General features: G+C 34.7%; 1 long non-coding RNA gene across 1 annotated transcript in view; it reads right to left on the bottom strand.

The window, feature by feature from the left end:
* Nucleotides 1-1,743: 1,743 nt before the first annotated feature.
* Nucleotides 1,744-9,647, bottom strand: part of LOC120892715 (uncharacterized) — a 142,027-nt gene continuing 134,123 nt past the window's right edge. The window contains exons 3-4 of the long non-coding RNA XR_005737483.2: nt 3,870-3,976; nt 1,744-2,952 (exon numbers count right to left, since the gene is read on the bottom strand). This is a non-coding gene — a long non-coding RNA (uncharacterized LOC120892715). The remainder of the gene's footprint in view (nt 2,953-3,869; nt 3,977-9,647) is intronic.

Raw genomic sequence — 9,647 nt, 5'->3', positions numbered from 1 at the left:
GCGATGTACACTAAGCCAGGGTTTTGATTATCTTCTACAATTCTCTGACATAGCTAATTCAAGCAAAATTAAAACATTAATTTGACCACAACTGGTAAGCAAAAAAAAAAATGAGAACTTAACTTAAATAAGGGGTACATATGTTACAGCTGACCAGTTTTCAGAATTCTGCTATCTCTGATATGTTATACTTTGATTCTTTGACTCATGCAATAAGATAAATTTCAAACACCAAGAGACAGGCTAGTCAAAAAGTCTCACAACTCTTTATTCACTATATGTAATGCTTAAGTGATATTTAGATACTGCAAACATTGATTTCAGCTTTCTGCCAAAACACTAAAAATACCGATTATGCAAACTGTTCCAGGACCCAGAGCTAAAATTGCTTGTACAGTGCTTAGGGTAGAATACACAAGGAATGCCAGGAGCTTAATGCCAAACCCTGCAGGGAATTTTCAAGGTTATAATTCCAACAAGCAGATTATAGACCCATGGTGAAATTTACTTAAAACCATCACCCAGGGGGAAATCCATTATGAACTCTGGCCATGGCAAAATCCCATTATAACTTTCTTCTAATACAAAGGCACATAACAAAACAGCAAGCCCTCAAGAGTCCCAAACAAAAAAGCTTCAAGTAGGACCTTGAAAATATTTTTCTCCTGTCTTAAATGTATTGTAAAATAGGGCAGAGATCCCTTGTCCCATACTGCTGAAAAACAGTCACAATTAGCATCCTCTGTCTATTCCAGGGTTTTGTTTTATTACTGACTGTTACACCAAAGACTACGCAGGCTATATTAGTGACATGGTGGAAGCCTTTTTAACCTTCAGACTCACGCCAATGTTGCAGTTTAATTTGACTGCTATTAAATCTTGTGTCTGATTTTATATAAGTCTATACTGATTCATATTTTTTCTAAGATGCCAACTTTTTTCCTACCTTCCCTACACAACATGTTCTCACCAATTTCAGTACACGTTCTTATTATCTTTAGAAGTTTAAGTTACAAGTTATTTTCTTGTTTTTCTTCAAAAATTTTTAAATCTTAATTTTCCCATGAAAACATCAACAAATTCACTAAGTCATAAGAAAAACATATTATAAACCCCCTGTGGGAGAAAAGCATCTCTGAGGCAGCCTGAATAATGGCCCACTAAATTGGCCACATCCTAATGTCCATAACCTGTGAATGTTACTGTATATGGCTAGAAGGACTTTGCAGATGTGACAGAGTTAATAATCTTGAGAGGGGGAGAGTGCCCTGGAATTCTCAGGGGTCAGGGGGACCAAGCATGTAATCACAAGAGAGAAACAGAGAGAGCGAGAGAATACCACAGATGGGAAGGCAGTGTGGTGACAAAAGCAATGGCTAAAGGGGTGTGCTTTGAGGATGAAGAAAGAGGCCACAAGCCAAAGAATGCAGAGCCACTAGAAGATGAAAGGGACAACACATGCTCCTCTCAGAGCCTTCAGAAGGAACTGCCATTGCCAGTATTTCAACCTTAGGTCAGTGACACTAACTCCATACATCTCACCTCTGGAGCCATAGGAGGGAGAAATCCATGTTGATTCAAGTTGTTAATGTGGTAACTTATTACAGCATTAATAGGAAAATAAAATAATCACCCACCAAAAAAAAAACACATAAACACAACAAAAACTGAATTACTTGGAAATTTAAAAGTACTCTTCAAAAACCATTTATTTAATTAATGGTATAATTACAGACTCTTTATAAAGAAATAATTATACTACACATTGGATGCTAAGGGATTTGGCCATAGTAGTAAGAAAAATAATGCAAAGAGAGGATTCTGGAACAATGGAAGAGTCTCTCCACCTAAACATTAGGACATACAAAAACAACTGCACATGCAGGGAGAATTAGGAAGCATACCACACATGCTCAGGGAAAGGTACAGACACAGGAAAAAAAAAACCTGAAAACTAAGTTTACCCCTTATGATGAACCCTGGCATAGAGCCATCAATAGCTTGGTCAATAAAACAAAAATGACCACAAAGAAACAGGAAACCCTAGGAAAGAACCTGATTTCCAAAGTTAGCCTATTATTAGATTCAAATGTCCAGTTTCCAAAAAAAAATCACAAGATATATAAAGAAACAAGAAAGTATAAACCATTTGAAGGAATAAAATAAATCAATGGAAAGTCCTTGAGCAAAACAGATCTAGACCAAGACTTTAAAACAACTGTCTTAAAGATACACAGAGAACTAAAAGAAGATGTAGAGACAATAAAGAAATTACGTATAAAAAATGGAAATATTCATAAAGAGATAGAAAACTTTAAAAAATCAAAAAGAAATTCTAGAACAGAAAAATAAATAATTGAAATGAAAAATTCACTAGAAGAATTCAAAAGCGTATTTGGGCAGCAGAAGACTCACAATAGCCAAAAGGGGAAAGCAACCCAAATATTCATTAGTGGGTGAATGACTAAGCAAAATGTGGTATATTCATATACCAGAATTTATTCAGTGTTAAAAGAAATGGGAAACCTGCAAAATGCTACAATGTGGTATCTTTTGATGAACTACCAGGACATCTTACTAAGTGAAATAAGCCAATAACTAAAAGACAAATGATTCTGCATGTATGAATACTTACAGTAGTCAAAAATCATAGCAATAGAGGGTACATGGTGGCTTCCAGGTATGGTGGAAAGTTAGAGTACAGAGCTGTAGTTTTACAAGATGTAAAGCATTATGGAGATGAATGGTTACAAGGGTTGAACAATATTCTGAATGTATTTAATGCCACCAATCTGTACACTTAAAATGGTTAAGATGATAAATTTTATGTTGTATATTCTACCATAACAGAGAAAACTGCAGGAAATAAGTAAACATGTCACTCAATGACAGGGGTGCATTCTGGGAAAGGCGTTAGATGACTTCACTCTGTGAACATCAGTGTACTTCTCCCTACAGGGAAGAAAGAAAAATACATAATCTCATGAGTTTACTAGGAAAAAAAGAATTAAATATTAGTTGTTTTTAATTCTAGAATCTAAAAAAAAAAGAATAATCCCCAAAAGAATTAATTTATGACCAAAAGACAGACATTAATGTATTAGAATACAAACTAAAAAAAAGCAGACTTAAAACTAAAATTTGGTTCTTTAGGGGGATCAGTAAAATAGATTTAGGTAAGTCTGGTTAAGAAAAAAAATGAAATAATAACAATAAGAACATAGCTGTAAATATAGAACAGACCCTTTAAAATATGAGAAATAATTTATGCAATATTTTACCAACAAATTTGAAAATTCACATGAAATTTCATGCTTTTCTTTGACTACATATCATTCAAGAAACAGGAAAAATGTAATGGACCCATAATCATTTAATATTCTTTTTAGATGTTCAGAGATTTATCCTGAAATGGTAGTATGCTCAGATGATTCTAATGGAAAGTACTACTAAGCACAGAATTTCTGTCTTTTAAATTAATACAATAGGGGGAGGATGGGCAGCTGTTCAACTCAACAGCAAGTGCCATCAATCTCCCTGACACAATATGAAAACAGATAAAATAAATAAAGGAAACTATTGACCAATTTTAGAAAAATAAATACAAAGTCACAAATAAATAGCAGCAAATGGAATACAGTAATAAAATTTTTAAATACATATAGTGAGTTTATCCAATTATGCAAGAATGTCTCAGTATTATGATATCTGTGAATTTATTTCAACACATTATCAAGTTACAGAAGAAGAAGACATAAAAACCACAAGTCCCATAGAATATGATGTTTTAGTCAGCTTTTCTCACTGCTGTGACTAAAATGACCCAACCAGAAAAATTGTAGAAGAGAAAAAGTTATTTGAGGGCTCACGGTGTCAGAGGTCTTAGCCCATAGAAGGCTGGCTCCATTCCTTGGGGCTGTACATCATGGCAGGAGAGTGTGGCAGAGGGAGGGAAGCAGCTCAGATTATGATGATCCTGAAGCAGCAAAGAAAAAAATTCACTCCCTAGGTACAAATATATACCCCAAAGACATGTCCCAAATCCCACCTCCTTCATCCACACCCCTATCACTTCAGTTACCACTCAGTTAATCTCTATCATGGGATTAATTTACTGATAGGATTAAGACACTCACAGCCCAATCATTTCTCCTCTGACCTTCTTGCATTGTCTCACACATGAGCTTTTGGGGGAACACCTCACATCCAAACAATAATACATTGGATAAAATAATCTCCTATCACAATTTGGGATTAAAAAAAAATTTAGTAAACTGAGACTAGAAGCAAACTAACTTAACATGGAAAAGCTATCAGAAATCTCTAAGAAACCTTATATTAAAAATATTCCCAGTATTACTAACAGCTGCCATTCTGACTGAAGTGAGATGAAATCTTAGTTTTGATTTGCATTTCTCTAATTGCTAGAGATGTTGGACATTTTTTCATATATTTGTTGATTAATTGTATATCCTCTTCTGTGAAGTTTCAGTTCATTTCTTGGCCCATTTATTGATTGGGTTATTTGGTTTTTGTGGTGTTAAGATTTTTGAGTTCTTTATAGAGCCTATAGATCAGTACTCTATCTGATGTGCATGTGGTCAAAATGTGCTCCCATTCTGTAGGCTCTCTCTTCACTTCATTAATTGTTTCTTTTGCTAAGAAGAAGCTTGTTAATTTGAATCCATCCCATTTAGTGATTTTTTATTTTAATTATTATTTAATTATTTTAATTATTCTTATTAAGAAAGTCAGGACCTAATCTGACATGATGAAGATTTGGGCCTACTTTTTCTTCTATTAGGTACAGGGTCTCTGGTTTACTTCTAGGTTCTTGATCCACTTTGAGTTGAATTTTGTGCATGGTAAAAGATAAGGGCTTAGTTTCCAGTTTTTCCAACATTATTCATTCATTGAAGAGGCTATCTTTTCTCCAATCTATATTTTTGGCGCCTTTGTCTAATATAAGATAACTGTAATTATGTGGGTTTGTCTCTGGGTCCTCTATATCTGTACCATTGGTCTACAAGTTATTTTGGTGCCAATATCATGCTGTTTTTGTTATGATTGCTCTGTAGTATAGTTTATGGTCTAGTATAGTGATGCCACCTGCTTCACTCTTCTTGCTAAGAATTGCCTTAGCTATTCTTTGACTCTTATTTTTCCAGATGAAATTCATGACTGCTTTTTCTATTTCTATGACGAATGCCATTGGGGTTTTGATTGGTATTACATTAAATCTGTACAATGCTTTTGGTAGTATGGTCATTTTTAACAATATTAATTCTGTCTATCCAAGAACAAGGAAGATCTTTCCATATTCTAAGGTCCTCTTTAATTTCTTTCTTTGGCATTCTGTAATGTTCATTGTAGAGGTCTTTCACCTCTTTTGTGACTCTCAAGTAATTTTTTTTTCGAAGCTAATGTAAATGGGGTAGTTTTCCTAGTTTCTCTTTCAGAGGATTTGTCACTGATGTACAGAAATGCCTTTGATTTATGGGTATTGATTTTATATCCTGCTACTTTTCTGAATTCATTTATTAGTTCTAGAAGCTTTCTGATGGAATTTTTTTGGATCTTCTAAGTATAGAATCATATACCTAGTGATAACTTGAGTTCTTCTTTTCCTATCCGTAATTTCTTTCATCTGTCTAATTGCTCTGGCTAGAGTTTCAAAGACTATGTTAAATAGAAATGGTGAAAGAGGGCATCCCTGTCTTGTTCCAGTTTTTAGAGGGAATGCTTTCAATTTTTCTCCATTTAGAATGATGTTGGCCTGGAGCTTAGCATAGATAGCTTTTACTATGTTGAGATACGTTCCTGTTATCCCTAGTTTTTCTTGTGTTTTGAACAAGAAGGGATGCTGTATTTTGTCCAATGTTTTTTCTGCATCTATTGAGATGATAATATGATTCTTATCTTTAAGTCTATTCATGTGACAAATTACATTTATTGATTTTCTATGTTGAACCAACTTTTCATCCCTGGGATGAACCCCACTTGATCATGGTACACTATCTTTTTGATATGTTTTTGTATTTGATTTGCCAGAATTTTATTGAGAATTCTTGCATCTATATTCACTAGAGATATTGGTCTGAAGTTTTCTTTCTTTGACGTGTTTTTGGTTTTGGAATCAGGGTGATACTGGCCTCACAGAATGAGTTTAGAAGTGTTCCCTCTTTTCCTAGTTCATGAAATAATTTGAAGAGTATTGGTATTAGTTCTTCTTTGAAGGTTTTGTAGACCTCAACTGTGTATCCACCTGGTCCTGGGCTTTTCTTGGTTGGTAGGCTTCTGATGGCATCTTCTATTTCATTGCTTGAAATTGATCAGTTTAACTTATGTATATCATCCTGATTCAGTTTGGGCAAATCATATGACTCTAGAAATTTGTCAACATATTTTTTAATAAATAGGATAAGGAAGATAAGTAGTCATTTCACAGAAACAGAAATAAAAATGTGAAAGAGATTAAAGGACAATAAAGTTCACTAATTAGTAGAAACCCCCAAATTAAAACAACTCAGAAATATATTTTTATCAATCATATTTGCACAAATACAAATGTATGAAAAGCTAGTGCTGTTGAGAGTTCATGAAAAAGAGCACTCTCCTTTTAGGCCATCTTTGGGCCTGAAACATTAGTAATGCGTTTTGTATAAAAATTGAAATACCCCTACTCTTCCTCCCAGCACTTCCAGCTATAGTTATCTACCTGAGAGGCAAACTTACTTGTGGGCACAAACACATGTTCATTGCAACATAATTTACAACAAGAAATTTTTGAAGGAAAAATTAAATTTCTAGTAGAAAAGAAATGGTTGAATGGATTGCAGAAGGGTAACATAGGTGGCTAGGTTCCTAGACCCACTATCCCAATAAAGTTAACTAAAATGCTAAGAATGATACTAAAAGCACATTAAAGGCAAAAAGAGCTGCAAAGTAATTAAGAAACATTACAGAGAGGTGAAGAGCTGCAAGCACAGAAACTGGCTTTGGCCCTAGGGTCACCAGAGCTAGAGTCCGTATTTCTTTCATTTTCATAGTGTGAGGAATGCCAGGCCTACCAAAAAAATGAGGAAACTAATAGAAAATACTCATTCCTTAAAGCTAGAACCTCAAGGGGTTATAGTCTCATAAGAAAAAAACAACAGGAAAAAAATTCTATAGGTTATATTCATAAGCCATTCCATAACAATTTATTGCCTAATTTTTTTGTTTTGTTTTTTGACAGGATAGTTCTAGAGATTTAACCCAGATGCAGTTAACCACTGAGCTACATCCCCAACCCTTTTTTTGTTTGTTTGTTTTCTATTTTGAGACAGGGTCTCACTAAGTTACTTGGGGCCTCGCTAAGTTGCTGAGGCCAGCTTTGAACTTGGGATCTTCCTGCCTCAGCCTTCCAAGCCACTGGGGTTATTGCCTAAATTCATCCAAAAAATTCTCAACCATTTCACAATGAATACGTATTTCAAAACAAAATGTTGAACATAATAAATAATACACTTTCTATTTGTCAATTTAAAAAGAATAAATTTAAAAATTTATAAGGTTTTTCAAAAATCTCAAAACAAGTATTTGATTTAAAATGATTCTAAATTGGTAATGCCCTCAGATGCACTGCAAATAAATATTGCCCCAGGAATTCACCTTCATTCTGTCTCAAGAAATTACATACACACACACACACATATCAAGGTATCTAAGCTTTTCTCAATAAAAATTTACAGTGCCCAAGAAAACCCATCACCATGAACAAGCGGCAGTTGATACAATAGATGGCAAAAACAAGCCCCCAAAGCAGCAGCATCTACTATGACTAAAGAAAGAAAACATAACCTTGAAAAATTAAAAATAGAAAAAAATTTAAAATTTTTTAAAAAGAACAAGAAGATATATTGGGGAGAAAACAAAATTTCTAGACATGAGAAATATAATTAACATTTGAAGCTCAACAGATAGATTTAACAGCAGAATAGATACACAAAAATTCATAAAATAGAAGTTAGACACCCCAAAATTATATAGAATGAAGAATTAGGGAGAAAAGACACATGGTAAATATAAACAACTTAATAGGAGACCTGGAAGATAGCTTTAACATCTGTCTTGCTAATTCATGTTTCAGAAGGAGAGGAGAGTAATTATTTGAAAAGATAATGGCCAAGAATTTTCCAATAGTATTAATCTAAAATTTAAGATATACAATTTTCTGAAGCAGGACAAATAAAAATAAAATCATAACTACATATATAAGAGAAAACTGTGGAACACAAAGAAAAAGAGGCTATGTTAAAAATAGAAAACCTGGATGATTTCCTGTCCATTGAGCTGAAATCCCAAAAACCACAATGGAAGTAAAAAATCAGCTTACAAGACAGGCACTGTGATGCATGCCTATAATCCCAGTGGCTTGGGAAGCTGAGGCAGAAGGATTGCAAGATCAAATAGTGAGGTGCTAAGCAATTCAGTGAGACCTTATCTCTACATAAAATACAAGATAGGGCTGGGGATGTGACTCAGTGGTTGAGTGCCCCTGAGTTCAATCCCCCATACCAAAAAAAAAAAAAGAAAGAAAGAAAAGAAAAAAGAAAAATCAATTTAAAATGATATTGTTAACAAAATGAGAGAAAATGATCATCATCCAATAATTTCATACTGAGAAAAAATAGTAATAGTTATGATACATCCATACTATGGGCTATATATAATAATGAAATAGACGCATAAATGCTAAAAAGAAAAAATTTTCTGGGACATATCATCATGACAAAAAAGCATGTTGCAAGAAATTTAGTATCACTCATTGTATGCAAAATATAGACTGTGTTTGTATATTTACTTACAGTATACAAATGTAATAAAGGAAAAGGTCTGGAAGAATCCTCTAAATAATAAATAATGATTACCTCTGAGGGGAAGTGATTTATCTAATTGTTGAGAAAGGGAAATAAGGAACTTGTGTGACCCAGCCCTGTGCTCTTTTTGGCTCTTGAGTTTAGGCCAAGTTATATGTAAGATACCTTTGTTCTCCCTTCCTCCAGAAAACAAGCCCCAAGCCAACTGTCCGGCACTGTGTGCACAGGCCATACACTGCCCTACAAGTGCCCAACTACTCCATCCCTGCCTTGATGGACAAGTTCAACTCAGGATGGAGAAGCATGTTGTTGCCTCATTTGGTCTTGGGTTCAAACAGCATTTCCTCATCCTGCTTTGGCAGAGATATCTTTCATACTTTGATCCCAATCTGACTTCTGTGTCTTATTCTCAACAGGTCCAGCAATTGAAATTGACTTCTGATTTCCACTGTGGTTGTTGGGATTTCAACTGAAGGGATAGGATCTATCTTTCTCTTTCTCTCTCTCTCTCTCTCTCTCTCTCTCTCTCTCTCTCTCTCTCTCTCTCTCTCTCTCTCTCTCTCCCTCTCTCCCTCCCTCTCTCCATAAATATACATGGGGTGTACCAGAACCACTGAGCCACATCCCCACATCCCCAGCACATTTTTACTTATTAAGAAACAGAGTCTCACTGAGTTGCTTATTAGCACCTTGCTTTTACTAAAGCTGGCTTTGAACTCACGATCCTCATGCCTCAGCCTCCCAAGGCGCTGGGATTATGGGTATGTGCCACTGTTCCAGGTCCTT

The sequence above is a fragment of the Ictidomys tridecemlineatus genome, chromosome 7, assembly GCF_052094955.1.
Source record: "Ictidomys tridecemlineatus isolate mIctTri1 chromosome 7, mIctTri1.hap1, whole genome shotgun sequence".
NCBI classification, from domain to species: domain Eukaryota; kingdom Metazoa; phylum Chordata; class Mammalia; order Rodentia; family Sciuridae; genus Ictidomys; species Ictidomys tridecemlineatus.
This window is presented reverse-complemented; position numbering and strand designations above follow the sequence as displayed.